At 42.8% G+C, this 20,094-nt stretch overlaps 1 pseudogene; it reads right to left on the bottom strand.

The window, feature by feature from the left end:
- Positions 1-976: 976 nt before the first annotated feature.
- Positions 977-20,094, bottom strand: part of LOC148501278 (uncharacterized) — a 37,446-nt pseudogene continuing 18,328 nt past the window's right edge.

The raw sequence follows: 20,094 nt of genomic DNA on the forward strand, positions 1-20,094 counted from the left end.
TAAGGTTTCTCTTGGCACTTATATCTATGGAACTAGAGATGTGCACCGACCCCCTTGTTTTGGTTTGGATCTGGATCTCCGCTGGTATTGGATCTGGATTGGTTTTGGCAAAACCTCACCTCCGTGTTTTGTTTTTCGCTTTTGGATGTGGATTTTTTCTTAAAAAAATCACAAAAACAGCTAAAAACACATAAAATGGGCCTGATTTTGTTCCTACAGTATTATTAACCTCAATAACATTTATTTCCACTCGTTTACAGTGAATTTTGACCACCTCACAGCTCACTATATTGTTTTCATTCAGTTTAGGCCCAAAATTTGCACCAAACTAGCTGACTGACTAAGCTAAGTGGCAGCAGTGGGCGGCACAAACACCTGGCAGTTCAACTTCCAACATGGCAGATCAGGAAACAAATGTTTTTATTATTCAAGAGAGACCTGAGGGAGTTGGAGTATGTATGTAGTTGAAGGCAGGGCGGGATAGGAAGGGTTGATTGGTAGTAAATTTGAGCTACCAACAGTGCATGTTTTCCAGGTGTCCTCACAGAATCACAAGTGTAATAAATAATTAACTCCACCTGTGGATCTTTCCACATGTGTTGGTGACTAATGAATACACCTGTACACCAGATAGGTGGTTTGGAAAACGTGAACTGTTAGTAGCTCTCGAGGACCGAGGTTGGCTACCCCTGATTTAAGGTCTTACTTTGTGTCTTTGAGAATCCTGCGCCTGCATCTGCGGCTAGGAGTGAATTTTCATTCCAGAAGGGGACCAGGAAGAGTGCTTTCCAAAAACAATTGACTTAAATAATCCTTTGCAAACCTTCCATAAAGGCATTTCCCAACCTGTACAGGGACATTAAAATTTAGTGGCCTTTAAACTGCCGTTGTTCCCACTGTTCACTTAACCAGATCAGATATGTGAACAAGCGGAACAGAGCATTAAATGCAACATTTCAGATTTAAGGTTTAAGTCTTAAGTTATGTCTTTCTTAGGAATTCTTGAGTGCCATGCCTGCTGGGAGTGAATTTTCAACCCAGAAGTGATGAAGACCTTTTTTTCTCCCAACGGACACAGATCTGAAGAGAAAGAGATACAGGTAAATAACTACTAAATAAGAGCCAATTTAGGGGTATATTTACTAAAGTTTCTAAAAATGAAAAGTGTTCATGTTGCCCATAGCAAACAATCAGATTGTAGTTATCAATATCTCTATTGCATTCTAGAAAATGATAGACAGGATCTGATTGGTTGCTATGGGCAACATGAACACTTTTCATATTTAGAAACTTTAGTAAATATACCCCTTAAAGGCCCTTACACAAAACTACCTTTGCTTTACTTGAGCTGCCCACCTTCCAGTGTGTACGAGTTTTCAGCACAGCCGGGAACCTTGTCAGTGATCGGCCTGAGACTATTTCCCCAAAATGTGGAAAAGCTGATGTCCATCAAATTGAACTACAAATTCTACGAGAAAGACCTTTACAATCAATAACGTGCAAAAATTACAGAGGCACCTATAATGGTGGATTCCAGCGTGGACAAATTAATATTATGTGAAGAAGATGATGTATACTGTACATCACTCCAGATTATACCATCACCCAAGCCTATATCGTCATCCCATCCTGTGTTGTGTATAAATTACAGCTGCGGTCCCTGTTAGATTGGGGATTCATTGTCCACTTTAGTGGATGTGAGCTCCATTTTAGTCCATATCATCACCACACCCCCTACACATCTTCTGACCTGGGATACAGGAGGAGCAGCTGTACTCTGGAATACGGTTACATGGAGTTGCCCCTCTGACTCACTGAAATTCAGGTAGAGGGGCCATGGGTAGGGAGTAGGGACACTATAATCAGAGAACGCAGTTTTAGCTACTTTATTCCATTTTTTAAACCATATCCTCTATTTCCACCTTTGAAAATGTTTATGCAAATCTCAGCAGAGGCATTTGTGATGCCATGGCTAACGCGCACACACACAAAAAAACTCACATTGATTCATTAATTATTTTTTGGGGGGCCCTTGGGAGGTAGAGCACCCGAACGAGGCAGCAGCCTCTTGATAAATGACACAGACAGCACCCCTGCGCAGCTAAGTTGCTTATAAATGTGGCTAACGCGCACACACACACAAAAAAGATTGATTGAATTAATTTTTGGGGGGTACTTGGGAGGGAGAGCACCCAAACGAGGCAGCAGCCTCTTGATAAATGACACAGACAGCACCCCTGTGCAGCTACATTGCTGATAAATGTGGCTAATGCGCACACACAAAAAAAGATTAATTGATTGATTGAATTCATTTTTTTGGCACTTTGGAGGGAGAGCACCCATACGAGGCAGCAGCCTCTTGATAAACAACACAGACAGCACCCCTGCGCAGCTACGTTGCTGATAAATGTGGCTAATGCGCACACACACACACGAAAAAAGATTGATTAATTGATTTCATTCTTTTTTTTTTGGCACTTTGGAGGGAGAGTACCCAACAAGGCAGCAGCCTCTTGATAAATGAAACAGACAGCACCCCTGCGCAGCTTTGTTGCTGATAAATGTGGCTAACGCGCACACACACACACACACACACACAAAAAAGATTGATTGATTGAATTAATTTTTTGGGGGCACTTGGGCGGAAGAGCACCCAAATGAGGCAGCAGCCTCTTGATAAATGACACAGGCAGCACAGCACCCATGTGAACCTACATTGCTGATAAGTGTGGCTCACACACACACAAAAAAAATAGTTTTTATTTTTTTCCCACTGGAGGGGGGAGCACACGTACGTTGCTGATAAATGTGGCTAACGCTCACACACCCAAAAAAAAGATCGATTGAATTCATTTTTTGGGGGCACTTGGGAGGGAGAGCACCTGAACGAGGCAGCAGCCTCTTGATAAATGACACAGGCAGCACAGCACCACTGTGAACCTACATTGCTGATAAGTGTGGCTAACACGCACACACAAAAAATAGTTTTAATTTTTTTCACACTGGATGGGGGGAGCACCCCTGAACGAGGCAGCAGCCCCTTGATAAATGACACAGGCAGCACCCCTGTGCACCTACAGTACGTTGCTGATAAGTGTGGCTAATGCACACACACACAGAAATAAAATACTTTATTTTTTTCACACTGGGGGTGAAGGGCACCCCTGATGGACAGAGCACCCCCTGGACAAAACAGCAGCACAGCCAGCCAGCCAGCCCCTATGGACAAGAGCCAGCCACCCCCTATGGACAGGACAACAGCCAGCAAGCCCCTATGGGTAACAGCCAGCCAGCCCCTATGGAGTGGATAGGACAACAGCCAGCTAGCCCCTATATATGGACAATGGCCAGCCCCACCCCCTATGGACATAAGCAGCTAGCCCCTGAGTGACAATGACAACAGTAGCCAGCCCCTATGCACAGTGTAAGCAACAGCACATTCACAGCCCCCTCTCTCTTCACTCTCCGCAGCCGGAATGAAAAATGGCGGCAATCGCCGGGCCTTTTATACAATCCAAAACCCGCGAGAATCAGATAGTGGGATGATGACATTTTGCCTCATTTTGAGATCCGAGTCAGGTGGGAAAACCAGAGCCAGCTCGGATCCGACTCAGATCTACGAAGTTCGGATGGGTACGGATCTCTGAAATCCGAACCCCTTGTAAGTTAACTCACAATACATGAGCAAGACCTCAAAAGTATCAGTGTGTTTTTACATTTGTACCGACAACACTCTAATCAGCTTAGACACAACTAAAGCATTCGACACTATTCTGTGGCCACATCTGTTTTCTATTCTCTCTCGTCTAAACTTTCACCCCACTTTTATAAGTCTCATCCGATACCTTTATATGTCTCCGTCTACCTCCATACTCTTAAATGGCTATTGTAGTGAACCTTTATCCATGTCCCGTGGCACCTGTCAGAGATGTCCGCCTCCCCGATCCTTTTTAATATAGCTATTGATCCCCTTCTGCGTATAATAGAAAATTATAGTGTCATTAAGGGCATCTCCATTGGCACCAAAGTCATAAAACTAACTGGATTTGCATTTCCAACCCTTCGAATTCCCTAACATATCTAATCCCTAACATATCTAATTGAAAAACTACGTTTGTTCGGAGAGGCGTCTGGCTTCGCAGTTAATTGGGCTAAGTCAACAGATCTTCGATTGAGCCGGAATGTATCTAACTTTGTAGGAACAGATAATGTCACACTTTCTTGGTGCTCTGATCACTTTACTTATTTGGGAGTGAAAATTCCTAGGAAGCCAGGTCTTATTTATAACCTTAACTATACCCAACAATTAAGTAGGATAGCCGCTGAGCTGGAGAGTTGGAAATCCCTTCCTGTTTCATACATTGGCAGAGCAAACCTCATTAAAATGATAACCTTTCCCCGCCTTATGTACTTGATTAAGACATTACCCACATTCATTTTCTTTTCAGACGATTTATTTTGACAAGGAAAAAGACAGCGCATTGGCCTGTTAAAGCTACAACAACCTAAATCAAATGGTGGAATTAATTTCCCTAATGTACAGCGGTCCTCTCAAGCAGCTCTTCTGCGTTACCTTAAAGATTGGCTGCACGATAAAGAAGTCTACACAAATACTTCTTTGGAGAGAGAATTTCTAGAGGGGGGAGACTTTGTGTCATTTATGCACCGCTATGATCAGGAGGTCCCGACCCACCTGAGAGAGAACCCGCTGCTATGGCCCCCCAGGAAGCTGAGGTAAAGTCTGCAACAAAAACATAATTTGAATGTACATAAATCCCTTTATCTTCCTTTTATGTAAAATCCCGATTTCCAAAATGGCATGGCTAGACATTCCTTTAACATATGGAGAGTGGGGGGGGGTTAACATTGGATGTTTTTTGGATTTGTCGGCGAAACGACCCCTCACGTTTCGGGAGGCAACCGAGAAATTTCCTGTAAAGGCTCCTGTAGCGTTTCTCCTAGCCCAGCACTATGTCAGCCAAACCATTAGATATTTCTCCCAAACTGATTGGTCAAACCCTTTGGACACCTTGCTACAACAGGCATCGTTCAGAAAAAAAAGCCACTTCCAACATATATTAGACTATTCTACTTCTCAGGGAGGGCCCCAAACATGGATCTCACAGCTTCCCAATGTACAAATGGTGGATTTATTAAAAGCTCATCATACAGTAGGTCGTGCCATATATTATCTCCCACCATGTACACAGAGATGTTTTTGAATATACTGCACAGGTCATATATGTCCCCACATAGAAGATTTATTATTGGTCTTTCGACCTTTGACTCTTGTTTTAAGTGCGGCCAGTCTCAGGCTGATCTATTTCACTGTTTATGGTCATGTCCGATAATTCGCAGATTGTGGTTGCAAGTACTAAATTACTAAGGACCACTTGGTTAATCACATGACTATGACCCCTGAATGGGCCTTGTTTGTCATTCTCCCAAGGGGAACTAGAATTACAAGAGGTGGTAGCCGCCTATTGTTAGCAGGTCAGTGCTGCCGCTCGTAAGCCTATTCTACAGGTGTGGATACACCCAGAGATTCCCACCCTGTCCCTCTTCAAAACAAAATAATTTTATTTCTTTCGTATGGCCTGGGTAGAAGTAGTACAAGTGAAAGAGATGAAAACTGAAAGATTTTTTGAGATGTGGGAAGAGTTTTATTACAACTCTTTCCACGAGTATTCAAACCCAAACTTCGAGACTCCTTACGATATACATCCTGGTATCTTTCACGAGAGTTGGAGGGTGTACCACCGATTTCCAACCTAGAGTTAGCGTGGGGGAGGAGCGAGCAAATTTTGTTTTCTTTTCTTTTAGTAGTATTACTAATTGTTGTTGCTTTATTTTGTTCAGTTAAAAAATCGACAATTTATTATGTATGTACTTTAATATTTCAGCAAACCTATTTGCTGCTAGATGTATTTTCATAATGAAAGGCCGATTGTTTAACTGTTACCACTACTGACTTATTAGTATACCTTATGTCATAATTGTTTACTGGATCCAACTGTTTTTGACCACATACATATAATTTTGTATTGTAAGTTATGTTTATGATAATTGTGCATTGCTTCAATAAAACAAATATATATATATATAAAAAAAAAAAGAAAGTATAATATTGTAGCGAATAAAAGAAAATAATACAATAATAGAATGGCTCATTGGACAGCGTGGCGATTCAAGAGCTGATATTGGTTTGATGGCCTGCCAGCCTTAGAAGATGCTTTACAGCACACTGTCCAAGCAATTATATGTACAGCCGTACCTCCAAGCCACAAATAGATGGTCCACTGCTGGCACTTATGTCTTATATCTGCAAGTCGCTATCAGGTCAGGTTTAAAATTACTTGCATATATCATTTAGCCAGGTAATACAATCCACTCAACACCAGCTGAGACAAAACACCATTAGCCTCATAGATGAGTTGTCTCTTTAATTATAAACCTCACAGTGATCCATGTAACAAGCTGGCCTTTTAATTCACACACCAATGGGGTTAAATAGGCTGACTGCATTTAAAGGGACACAATAATAAACAACATGAATTATCCTAATATCTGTGTGCTATGCATGTCAATTGATTAAAAAAACAAGTATTGTCACTTCTGACGGTTGTTTTGCTCGCGAGTTAGCACTTTTTAATGCCATGCCTAAATTTTTTAATATGTAAGCTCTCACGGATAGTATTTATGTACGATACTTTAAGATTAGTGACGATGACATGAAAATACCATAAGGTGCGTACACACTAGACGATATTTTACACGATTCACCTGATTTCGACGCATCGGAGCGACAAATCGTGTGAAAGATGTCCAAATCGTGACTGTCCACTCATGATCACGATGCCGATGCGCGTACCCGCTGGTCGTACATCGCATCATCAGATCTTGCCTACTGCAGGCAAGATTTGCCAATCTCATACACGATTTTGTGCAATAGATAGATTTTGTGCACGATAGATCTTTAGTCACATTGGACACTTTTTAGCATCATATCATGTCCTGGAGAGCCTGGGAGCTGCCGGGGAGAGTTCCAGGGAAATTGCTCACGATATCGCATCGTGAGTACATCGCCTAGTGTGTAGGTACCTTTAGAATGAGTCATATACTGTATGTTTTAAATCAGTACAGTGGAGATTTATCAAACCTTCTAAAGAGGAGAAGTAAAGGTGTTGCCCATAGCAACCAATCAGATTGTAGATATCATTTATCGAGTATATTCCATAAAATGAAAGCTAGAATCTGATTGGTTTGATGAATTTCCAGCTGAAAAACCAAAACAAAACTAATTTCAGACTTTAGGCTGTGAGCCCTGGAGCAATATGAGACTGCAAATACATTGGTAATAGTGAGTTATTAGCTGGCCACTGTGAGAGGGGCTTATTTGCAAAAAAATAAAATGGAGTCTTCTTAAACTTTAACTTCTACAGAAACACACACACACTCTCTCTTATAAGGGTATAGTTACTAAAGTGCAGATTTTTAGAAGTGGAGATGTTGCCCATAGCAACCAATCAGCTTCTACTTAACATTTATCCAGCACTTTCTAGAAGATAATAGCTAAAATCTGATTGGTTGCTATGGGCAACATCTCCACTTCTAAAAAAACGCACTTTAGTAAATATACCCCTTAGAGTTAGAAGCTATGCTTAAAATGAAATACTTTCCACAGAACATACAGTTAATAAATAATAATAATATTTTTCTATTTGGTACATGTTGACCTACAAGCTGGGGAAATGAGGCTTTCTCGGCAAATGGGTGAAAATTGCCAGGTGCGGATATCATACATAAGTAAAGCTTCGACTCATTAAAAAGCTTCCTTCATCGCAAACATCTGAGCAACTGTGACAGAAACCCCAGACTTGTCAGGTAGTCTTGTGTTTTCCTGACCTCATTTGTCAAATAATTACAGCAACCGGGATTGAAATGTGTATTTGGCCTGACATTTTGTTCCTACAGCAATTTTCATTGTAGGGAGGAAAATAATAGCCGGATTAAAAATGGAATAGGTATTACCTGAATCCAACACATCTACAATGGTTCTGAAACATAATTTACCTGAAATGAACAATGTCGAACAACACTGAAAAATAAAGTAGAGATGTGCGCAGACCTCCGTGTTTTGGATTTGGTTCTAAATCATCATCATGTTTTGGTTAAAGTATTGGGGAGACCACCCTCAAATGTTTTTGTTTTGGATAAAATTTTGTTTAAAAATGAATAAAATTTGGGCCTGTTTTCATTCCAACAGTATTATTAACATCAATACATTTTTTAACCTTTTCCAGTCAATTTTGACCACCTCACAGCTCACAAGATTGTTTTCACCCATATTGGCCAAAGGCTGCAGCGAGCTATCTGGCTAAAGTAAGTGACAGAGTAGCGGCAAAAATGCAGTTTAAAAGAACATAGGACATCTATGAAACATAGTGGCAGACAGGATGGCAGCTTTAATAAACTATACGACCCTATAGTGTGTTTTCATTAATCAAGAACTAATAGCCTAAGAGTAAAAGCCTAGTGAAACATAATATAATACCTTACCAAAACACTTCTCCAAACAACAAATCATAGGCCTCAGGCCAATAGAAATTGATAATTGTAGACATTGATGATAATTAATTAAGAAGTTAATCACAAACTTCTCCAACCAGCAAATCACAGGCCTCAAGCCATTACAAGTGATTGGAGGTGGCGTATGAAGTATTAGTGGAAGGTAGAACATTGATAAAAGGAAAAGTAAATTGGAAACATGAAAGAAAATATAAAATAACAAGCATCCAAATGTGAGTTTTCAAACACACTGAATCCAACCAACAAATCACAGGCATCAGGCCAAATGTAATTTATAATTGTAGAAAGTAGAAATTGATAATCAATTAATAAGTTAGGGGAGCATAGGGGTGATAATCGCATGAATTGGCCGCAACCAGGGGTGTGCAACCAGTGCCACTTCACAGAGCGCAGGGCACTGTGTAGTGGCACCATTACTGCCCCACTGCCCTTGCTTCTGGCTAGCAGGGTACCTGGAATGGTACCCTACATCCAGTATCACTGCAGCAGTCACAGTTTGCATACTACTCGGAATCAGGCCCATTGGATGCAAATCTAATGCTAACACAGCTGTCATGGCTTCAGTGATCCACTGTGCAACAGGATGGCGGCTGTCATATTTGGTTCCTCTTATAAATGATTGTTTCACAGTCAATTGTTGTTTGAAACTACTTGTTTTCTTGGTCCCCTTCTCTGATGAAGATTCAACTCCAGCAGCAGTGCCCCAAGTGTGCAAGGATTCTTCTCGGGAATCGCGGATAAGGTCAGTTTGCCCTTGCAAATTGGATGCAGAACTACCTCTGATTGCTAATGAGGAGGTTGATGATGAAGGTGTTGGCAGTGGAGATGGCATGTGCTGGTATCTATCCATGCTGCTGGTAGCTGATGCTGGACCACTTGGCATTAAAACACTTGTGAACTGCAAATGCTGTAATATGGAGGAGGTACCTAGATGATTAACGTCCCTACCTCTACTTACTTTGACACTACAAATGGTACAATTACCTTGGCAAATGTTGTCAGGATTTGGGTAAAAAGGGTTCCACACAAAAGAGGTGGCTTTTTGGTCTTTTGCCCAGGCATGACAATGTGCTTCTTATCACTGGCATGTGCTGTGACTGTCCCCATTATATGGGTGCATGACTGCATAACTGCTGTTCCCTCACCCAGTGCCGTAACAGGACGGCAGTGCTCCCTGTGTCAGCCTTGTTCCCTAAAACCTTGATGTTATGATGTCACTCCTAGGGAATAGGACCACCGGCTCCAGAAAGTAGAGCACTGATTGGAGCATCCTAGGGACACTCTGGGCAGCTCTATAGAGTGCCTACCCGGATCATCCCTTGGGCTCTGGCCAGTTCTGCAGTAACACTACTGGCTGCAGTTCCAGGCAACTTGCAAGCCAGATGCAGGTGCCGTGGGGCAGCAACGGCACAGCCCCCAGGGCCCTGCATCCTGTGTGCCGGGCCAGGTTGCACAGCCCTAGTTATGGCCCTGCCCTCACCTTATTCAATTGCACTATGGAGAAACACATGCTTCAGATCTCTCTGTAAGCTGCATCCAGGAGAGGATTTATTTGTGCTGATTTTCAATTACCTACAGCTGTGAGCTGTATGTAATTACCAGAAATGTGTTAGTGCATCTTGGAGTCCAGCTCATGCCACAGCCGCGGCCACGAGCAGTCCAGCATATCATACTGATTCGGGTGTTATTTAAGGTAGGCCATTGTTTCCTAAATCTTTTTTCCCTGAGGACGGTTCATTAAAAGACTTGGAATGTTGGAGTTCAGGATGTTTCCCGTCTTTATTTTCTGAACAGTAGTCAGCAAAGAGCCGTCCTACTGTATACTTGTTTGAACTTTCTGACAAGTTGTAGTGAGTGTCGGCCTCCTTGGATTGTGTATGTATATATGTATGTATATATATATATATATATATTATATATATGTATATATATATATATATATATATATATATATATATATATACACATATATACCCATGATACATGCCTACCCTCCCGGAAATCGCGGGAGGCTCTCGATTTTTTGGGGCACCCCCCCGGAAGGGTAGGCACTTCTCCCGCATTCTGCCCACTTCCTAGTGATGTGGGCAGAATAAGGAGAATTTTCTAGTTGACTGGACTTCTCCCAGAGAGGATAAATGAAATGTCAGCAAGTATGATATATATATATATATATATATATATATATATATTTTTATATATATATATATATATATATATATACTGTATACCCAATGTACCTTTTTATCATGGTTTTGAACAGATTTATACATAGAAATACATTACTCCCTATATACAGTATTGTGTCAGATGGTCTCCCCCTCCTTATAAAGCCCTGAGATGTTTGTACATTCACATTGGACTGGTAATAGAAGCACAGAGAGCATGGCTACACATTCATCACCAATTTAAATTGAGGCCAAAAAATCAAATTATACCACTGAATACTGTGATTAAATATAAATAGGATCTTAAAACATGATTGATCAACTCCTGTTAGAAGGATCCATTCCTAAGCACCTGAGATGTGATAAAATGATAAACCAATAAAATAGCATTATTACGTCCATAATAAGGAAACAATGCATGAACAACAAGACGTAATGTGTTGAAAAAGTATGATAAATGATAAAATATAATATAATGGAAATGTTAATGGTGCTTTTATTGAGTTTTATCTCTGCTACATCTTCCAAACATGATTCCCATCTTAGAAAAATAACTACAAATTCTTTAACACAAAAAAAGATATATATATTTTTTGTTTTATAATTTCTTTTATGGCTGTTACTTGTTACTTCCTATAGTAATAACATATTCTCCATACTAGAGTACCAGGTGGATGACCACAATCTGTCTCGGCAAATTCACCAAATACTTAGAGCAGTGCCAAATTATTTTACTGAATCTACTCCAACTGTCACAGGATGCAAGCCGACCATAATCATACGTGATCGCTGTTTGACTCACGGATTGAGGGGTCTACGTACTAAGCCTTGAAGAGAGATAAAGTGGACAGATATAAAGTACCAAGCAATCAGCTCTTAACTGTAATTTTTCAGGCATAGCCTGTAAAGTGACAGGTAAGAGATGATTGGTTGGTACATTATCACCATCCACTTTATTTCTCTCCGAGACTTAGTACATAGGGCCTGATTCAGACCCGTTCGCTAGATGCGGCCGCTCGCTCCCAGCATATGCAAATTCAGCTAAGTGACGTCAAGGCAGGCGCTCGCACGGCAAGGCATAAGCACGCCCACTATGTCTGGGCGAGCAATCACTTTGTGTTTATAGACGCCCACCAGCCTGTCTTTAGTTGCCCGCTAGCGTACGTCATCTCCAGGTAGGAATATACAGCCATCGGAACATCGGGAACCATCGGATCAGACCGCAGCACTTGTGGTTTACTTCTACCCTACCGCACGCACTGCGAGAGTTCTGTGTAAAAATCAACCAGGTGACGTGTACTATGACACTGCCTGTTAATTATGCACAGGGCCGCCATCAGGGGGGGACCGCCGGGCCTCGAGTCCCGGGCCCGGAGGGAGGGTAGACGGAGGGGGGCCCGGGTAGCAGCGCCGCTGCAGCAGCAAATGATGCAGGGAGAGAGATAGAAGCAGGGAGGCCGCAAGCCAACTTGAGGTTGCGGAACGGCAGCCAATCAGGAGCGGCCGTAGCGGCTGCTCCTGATTGGCTGCCGGTGCGCAAGCTTGTTTTGGCGTCAGCGCGCGCGACGTAATGGCGCGCCAGTGTAGGGAGAGCTGCGGAAGAAGAGGAGCGCGTCTGCAGTGCTGGTGGACCGTGGAGGAAGTAGCCACTGCCGGATCCATAAGGTAAGTGGGGGAATGTCTGGGCAGCAGGGGGATGGGGGAGAGTGAGGTGATAAAAATGCAGGGCCTGCCGCGCACACATGTCACTACCCGGGGGCGGAGGGGGAGAGATGTCTGCCGCTCACAGACTTCACTACCAGGGGGGCAGGAGGGGGAGAGGTGATAAAAATGCAGGGCCTGCTGCGCTCCCTAGCTCACTAAATTCACTAATGGGGGGAGGTGAGGTAATAAAAATAAAGATGCAGGGCCTGCCACGCGCAGAATATATTCACTAACGAGGGGTGGTGGGTGAGGTGATGAAAATGCAGGGCCTGTACACAGACTACATTCAATAAGGGGGGGGGTGAGGTAATACAAATAAAAAGGAAGGGCGCACAGACTGCATTCAATAATGGAGAGGAGGGGGGCCCTGCCTATTCTTTCAGTCCCGGGCCCCACAATTTCTGATGGCAGCCCTGATTATGCACACCTCTGAAACGGCGTAGAAACACTCTGGCACGCCTGCGTTCGCACCTCCACTCCCCTGTTACTACTGCCCTGCCCCTGTTACCACCCACAAACGGCCTCTCCTGTCACTCATTCCACTGGGCTGTCTTTGCTGGGCGAGCGAGTACTACCCGATCGCTCAAACTAGTTTGCGCACGCGCATTGCGATGCATACGCATGCGCAAATGCATAACATCGGCCGCATACGAGCAAGCGGCCGCTTGCAAACGGGTCTGAATCAGGCCCATAGACCTCTGACTGACGAGTTACACCACTACTACTACTAATACATTTTCAAGGCTTGTTTCACATCCTATTAGTAAACTCTCTGAATGTGATTCGCTGAATAAGCCCTTACACTGGTCATTCAGGGGCTGGGGTTATGGTTATCGGCAAATTTATTTATGTCATTAACAATGACTGAGTTATAGTAACATGCCTATATTATCAATATCAATGACCATAAGCCTCAACTCCACTGGCTAGAATCATTAGCTGTAATGAACCACCCCTGAACCACCAATGTAATTCGCTGTCAAATCCTGTTGGTGTTCCCCAGTTATGGTAATGGCAATATACCAGTATGGCTATATCAGTCCTCTGCAATGCCTTACGCCAGAACATACTGTGCTCTCATACCATATACCGTGGTTGCAGACATTTTAAAATACTTTCCTGGTTAGTGCGATACAATATCAGTCTTAGTGGAGCTTGGAGTAATACAGTCATTAACAATTAGTAATAATATCGTTAACGCTAAAATATTTTGGGCATTTTTAATACTGGTTTTTTTTCCAATTCCAGTAATTAACCCCCAGTTGTTAGATGGTTTGTGTTGAGCCAAAAGGTATTTAGAAATGTGGTATCATTATTATTATTATTATTATTATTATTATTATTATTATTATTATTATTATTTTATTATTATTATTATCTTTGATTTGTTATATGCCAAAGTGGGGAAAGCAGAGCATACCTAAAACAGGGACATGTAAGGTAGGCAAAAAAAATGCTGGTGCCTGGAGGCTGACAATATTTTGTAAGTTACTGTCTACTCAGTTATCCACTTGACTGCTGTGGCCTTGTGGTTGGGATCCAAGTGTCACAACCGACAGGAACCTGGTAAATACTTGTCTACTTTTGAAAAAGCATGTCAGGGAGATTGTGAAAGCAACACCTATGAGCGCGGCGGTAAAGTGGGCGTGTACTGCTGCATCTCAGAGGCGTGTCCTAAACTGACTTTCATCTAAATGTAAACAAGCCCCAGAGTAGTTAGTAAGATCTACCTGTTGGCAACCACTGCGGCTATAACTGCTCTCACTCCCTTGACAGAATGCCGGTCACGTACGAAGCCTAGTTGATGGGTAGTGAGAATCTGAGGGAGAATAAGATGAAGCCTGTCTGACATAATCTTGGCCAATAATTTTATGTCCGTATTAAGCAAGGTTATGGGACGATATGAATCAAGAAAGTTGGGGGTCACGCTGAGGCTTGGGAAGTACAATAGTGTGGGCGGAGTTAAAATGTGGGAATGGTGATTGGTTGTGGAGAATATCATTAAATAGTTCCACCAAGTCAGGGGCAATGTGAGGTTTTAAGATTTTGGAATATTTGTTGGATAAGCCGCAGTAACCTCCTCTAATATTATACTTTCTAACGAGCAAACTAAATGAGCCTGGCGTTTGTTTGTTTACTGCTATAAAAATAAATTTTGAGTGACTGCTTTGTGTTTATCTCATAAGTGTCCTCACCTGTGTAATAAAATAGTTTTATATCAATTATTCCTTCAGTCAAGAAAATAGAGTAATTTTACCTGTAATAGTGCAGTGATAGATGCAAATGGAATAGAAAGTGTTGTACATAAAGCATACTTGCCTTCTCTCCTGGAAGTTGTGGTAGGCTCCAGATTTTTTGGGTATCCCCCGTCCCCCTGGGAGAGTAGGCAGATCTCCTACATCCTGCACACTTCCTAGTGAAGTGGCCATGATGGGTAGACTATACAGGGAATTTGTGGGTCCGTACGGAGCGGTGGGAGGCTCCAGATTTTTTGGGTATCCCCTGTCCCCCTGGGAGAGTAGGCAGATCTCCTGCATCCTGCACACTTCCTAGTGAAATGGGCATGATGGGTAGACTATACAGGGAATTTGTGGGTCCGTACGGAGGGGTGGGGCCAAAATTATGTGAATCATATCATTTAGCCCCACCCCCTCCTCACGGACCCGTGTATTGCGCCATTTTGCAACACCGGGGGAGGGGCTTAATGATGTGGGGAGCCCGGTCTCGCCCTCCGAAGCTGTCTGGTACATCTCCTCTCCAGGCTTCTCACAGTGGTATAAACAATGGTGTACCAGGGGAATAATCATTGGTGGCACATTGGTATAAACAATGATGTGCCAGTGGATTAATCATTGGTGGCACAGTGGTATAAACAATGGTGTGCCTGGGGGATAATCATTGGTGGCACAGTGGTATAAACAATGGTGTGCCAGGGGAATAATCATTGGTGGCACAGTGGTTTAAGCAATAGTGTGCCAGGGAAATAATCATTGGTGGCACAGTGGTATAAACAATGGTGTGCCAAGGGAATAATCATTGGCGGCACAGTGGTTTAAGTGTGCCAGGGGAATAATCATTGGTGGCACAGTGGTATAAACAATGATGTGCCAAGGGAATAATCATTGGTGGCACAGTGGTATAAACAATGGTGTGCCAGGGAAATAATCTTTGGTGGCACAGTGGTATAAACAATGGTGTGCCAGGGGAATAATCATTGGTGGCACAGTGGTTTAAACAATGGTGTGCCAGGGGAATAATCATTGGTGGCACAGTGGTATAAACAATGGTGTGCCAGGGGAATAATCATTGGTGGCACAGTGGTATAAACAATGGTGTGTCAGGGGAATAATCATTGGTGGCACAGTGGTATAAACAATGGTTTGCCAGGAGAATAATCATTGATGGCACAGTGGTATAAACAATGATGTGCCAGGGGAATAATCATTGGTGGCACAGTGGTATAAACAATGGTGTGCCAGGGAAATAATCATTGGTGGCACAGTGGTATAAACAATGGTGTGCCAGGGGAATAATCATTGGTGGCACAGTGGTTTAAACAATGGTGTGCCAGGGGAATAATCATTGGTGGCACAGTGGTAGAAACAATGATGTGCCAGGGGAATAATCATTGGTGGCACAGTGGTAGAAACAATGGTGTGCCAGGAGAATAATCATTGGTGGCACAGTGGTATAAACAATGATGTGCAAGGGGAATAATCATTGGTGGCACAGTGGTATAAACAATGGTGTGCCAGGGAAATAATCATTGGTGGCACAGTGGTATAAACAATGATGTGCCAAGAGAATAATCATTGGTGGCACAGTGGTATAAACAATGGTGTGCCAGGGAAATAATCATTGGTGGCACAGTGGTTTAAACAATGGTGTGCCAGGGGAATAATCATTGGTGGCAAAGTGGTTTAAACATGGTGTGCCAGGGGAATAATCATTGGTGGCACAGTGGTAGAAACAATGATGTGCCCGGGGAATAATCATTGGTGGCACAGTGGTAGAAACAATGGTGTGCCAGGAGAATAATCATTGGTGGCACAGTGGTATAAACAATGATGTGCAAGGGGAATAATCATTGGTGGCACAGTGGTATAAACAATGGTGTGCCAGGGAAATAATCATTGGTGGCACAGTGGTTTAAACAATGGTGTGCCAGGGAAATAATCATTGGTGGCACAGTGGTTTAAACAATGATGTGCCAGGGGAATAATCATTGGTGGCACAGTGGTATAAACAATGATGTGCCAGGGGAATAATCATTGGTGGCACAGTGGTATAAACAATTATGTGCCAGGGGAATAATCATTGGTGGCACAGTGGTAGAAACAATTATGTGCCAGGGGAATAATCATTGGTGGCACAGTGGTATAAACAATGGTGTGCCAGGGGAATAATCATTGGTGGCACAGTGGTATAAACAATGGTGTGCCAGGGAAATAATCATTCGTGGCAAAGTGGTTTAAACAATGGTGTGCCAGGGAAATAATCATTGGTGGCACAGTGGTTTAAACAATGGTGTGCCAGGGGAATAATCATTGGTGGCACAGTGGTTTAAACAATGGTGTGCCAGGGGAATAATCATTGGTGGCACAGTGGTAGAAACAATGATGTGCCAGGGGAATAATCATTGGTGGCACAGTGGTGGAAACAATGGTGTGCCAGGGGAATAATCATTGGTGGCACAGTGGTTTAAACAATGGTGTGCCAGGGGAATAATCATTGGTGGCACAGTGGTATAAACAATGATGTGCCAGGGGAATAATCATTGGTGGCACAGTGGTATAAACAATGGTGTGCCAGGGGAATAATCATTGGTGGCACAGTGGTATAAACAATGGTGTGCCAGGAGAATAATCATTGGTGGCACAGTGGTATAAACAATGATGTGCCAGGGGAATAATCATTGGTGACACAGTGGTATAAACAATGGTGTGCCAGGGAAATAATCATTGGTGGCACAGTGGTTTAAACAATGGTGTGCCAGGGGAATAATCATTGGTGGCACAGTGGTGGAAACAATGGTGTGCCAGGGGAATAATCATTGGTGGCACAGTGGTAGAAACAATGATGTGCCAGGGGAATAATCATTGGTGGCACTGTGGTATAAACACTGATGTGCCAGGGGAATAATCATTGGTGGCACAGTGGTAGCAGAGTGTAGAATGAGGTTGTATAGTACATATATACTCACTTGGCAATGCTCACAGACGATGGACATGATGCTGCTGTCTCTTATCCGTTGCGTCGTCTCTCACAAAATGGAGGAGGGTAGTGGCCAGGGATTTTGCAATACTTCGCACATCGGATCGTAAATCAAGCAAAACTGATACGATGTGTGTCACATCGTACACATTAGGTCGTAATCTTACCATTTTCCCATAAGATCTACAATGCAGATTTACGATGGCGCATCTTCATCGTAATGGTACAAATAACACACACAATGTACACGATTGGACGTTACGATTGATCTAAATCGGCCATATCGTGCAATAAATTGCACCGTGCATGGGCCGCTTTACCCTTTATTTTCCAATACACTGACTGTTACTTCAGTTGGATATCAGTGTGTCTGTCCCTGTGGGTGTAACTGTCTTCTGCTAGAAGTCAAATAGACAAGTTTGCTATTCTCACCTCATTCTCAGTGAATATTTATTCATCTCCAGATAGAAATCTTGAATAATTATAACTTTTCTGTGTACGTTTTCTGTGTGGTTATAACATACTGCCTACTGGCATGTTGGCAGCATTCGTGTATTTCCATTCCCTGCCTGAGACTAACCTCTTCAGCACCATGCAAAAGCAAGAATGGAAGTGAGCATATAAAACTTTCCAGCTATGGCCCGTATTCAATTTGAAGCGAAAAGTCGGAGGTCGGATTTTTCGCCATCGTCGCCGTTTTTCCTGGGGATAAAGTATCGGGCGCGTGTCCGCGTATCCCCGTATTCAATTAGGAATCATTGAAAACGGGACCCGGAGGAAAGGTAAGTATCGAAAAGTCCTGTCACTTTTGGAGAAATCAGCCTGTCACCCCCCCAAAAAGATGGTCTGACATTGGGGATCACTATGGGTACCCCCGAATTGGCCTGCTAAAGGTAATTGGGGTTTTTAAATGGCCGCAGCAGGTGCATTAATTTGTCTTTGAAGAAGTGGTGAAGAATAGCACTTAGCTTTATTTTTTTTTTTTAAATAACTAGTCCAATCAAATTTGGGGAACATGAAAATGGGTGCAAGCATATTTTTAAGTCCCTAAAGTGATTTTTAAAAATTCTTCAAAAATCCACCTGCCGCAATCCAACCGCATTCTAGAAGCCGCATACATGGGGACCCCCCCTGAGGCTATTTCGTTAGTTTTTAAGCTTGTTCCCCAACTTTTTTTTTCGCCCCCTAAACTAAACCACTTTTTTTGGGGGTGTCCTATGCTCTTTTTAAAAACAATTTTGCCACAGATAACGTTTAGGGGACATTCCAAGGGGTGCAGGGCTCTTTTTTAAAGTCTTCACCCCAAAACCAAAATTCTGCAATTTTTTTCGCCATCTATTCTATGGTGAAAACTTATCCCTGTTTTTTAACAAAGACTTTTCGCACCTGCGAAAAGTCTTTGAAATTGTATATGGGGATAAGTGCAAATGGCGAAAATGACATCATTGGCGATAAATTATCACTGATAACGGGTTTTTTGCTCCAAATTGAATATGGCCCTATGTCTCTGTATGCTGCACACAGAGGTGGCACCAGGCATGAGAGGGCCCTAGGTTCAGTCCTTGCAGACATTTATATAAAGTCTGTTTCCGATAGAAAGACGAGGCTATGTGAGGCTAAGTTATATTCAGTGGAGGCTCCAGAGGGGGGGATGCAACACAGTTCAAAATTCAAATAGGGGAGTCACACCAACTGCCAGTGATGTTTGGCTTTGTTTTAAATGACAGTTGGTGTGACTCCCCTATTTGAATTTTGAACTGTGCTGCAGCCCCGCCTCTGGAGCCACCATTGGTCATATTGTATTCATAAGTAATATATACAGTATATATATGAATACTAGAAATAAGAACTTGGGGCCCTGCTCACCAGCAGGTCTGACCTGAGATACTGGCATCTTTGGACTGACAGAAGCATCTATGTGGCGGAGCATTAATGGGTTGGTGTGGGTTCACAAGTTCCTCAGCAGGATGGCCATGACAAATTTCGGGCCCTGGTACTTGGGGGGTGGGGAGGCATGATTAGACATGTGGGGGAGAGGCCACACCACTTTGTATATTTTGGGCCTCTGGAGTCGTGGCTGCCACTCCTTGGCCGACCAAGCCCAGCCCATGTTGGTGTTTCTGTTCCAAAGTCTTACTTTTAGTAACAGAGGCAGCAGTTGTGCTCTCATATGTAAAGGTGTATATATATATATATATATATATATATATATATATATCATGTTAACTGATGTAGGTGCTTCTCACCTCTGTACTTATTTTATATACAGTAAGAGAAACTGAATGATTGAATAAGAAAAAAGGTGGTTTAAACCTCTAGGATGGGGGCTGGCATGGGTGAGGATCACTAGTCTTAGTGGCCTATGGTAGTGTAGTGGCGTGTTTTGGTATGGTGTTTATTTAAAGGGCTCGGGCTATAG

This window comes from Taudactylus pleione, unplaced genomic scaffold, assembly GCF_031769625.1.
Source record: "Taudactylus pleione unplaced genomic scaffold, aTauple2 ptg000522l, whole genome shotgun sequence".
NCBI classification, from domain to species: domain Eukaryota; kingdom Metazoa; phylum Chordata; class Amphibia; order Anura; family Myobatrachidae; genus Taudactylus; species Taudactylus pleione.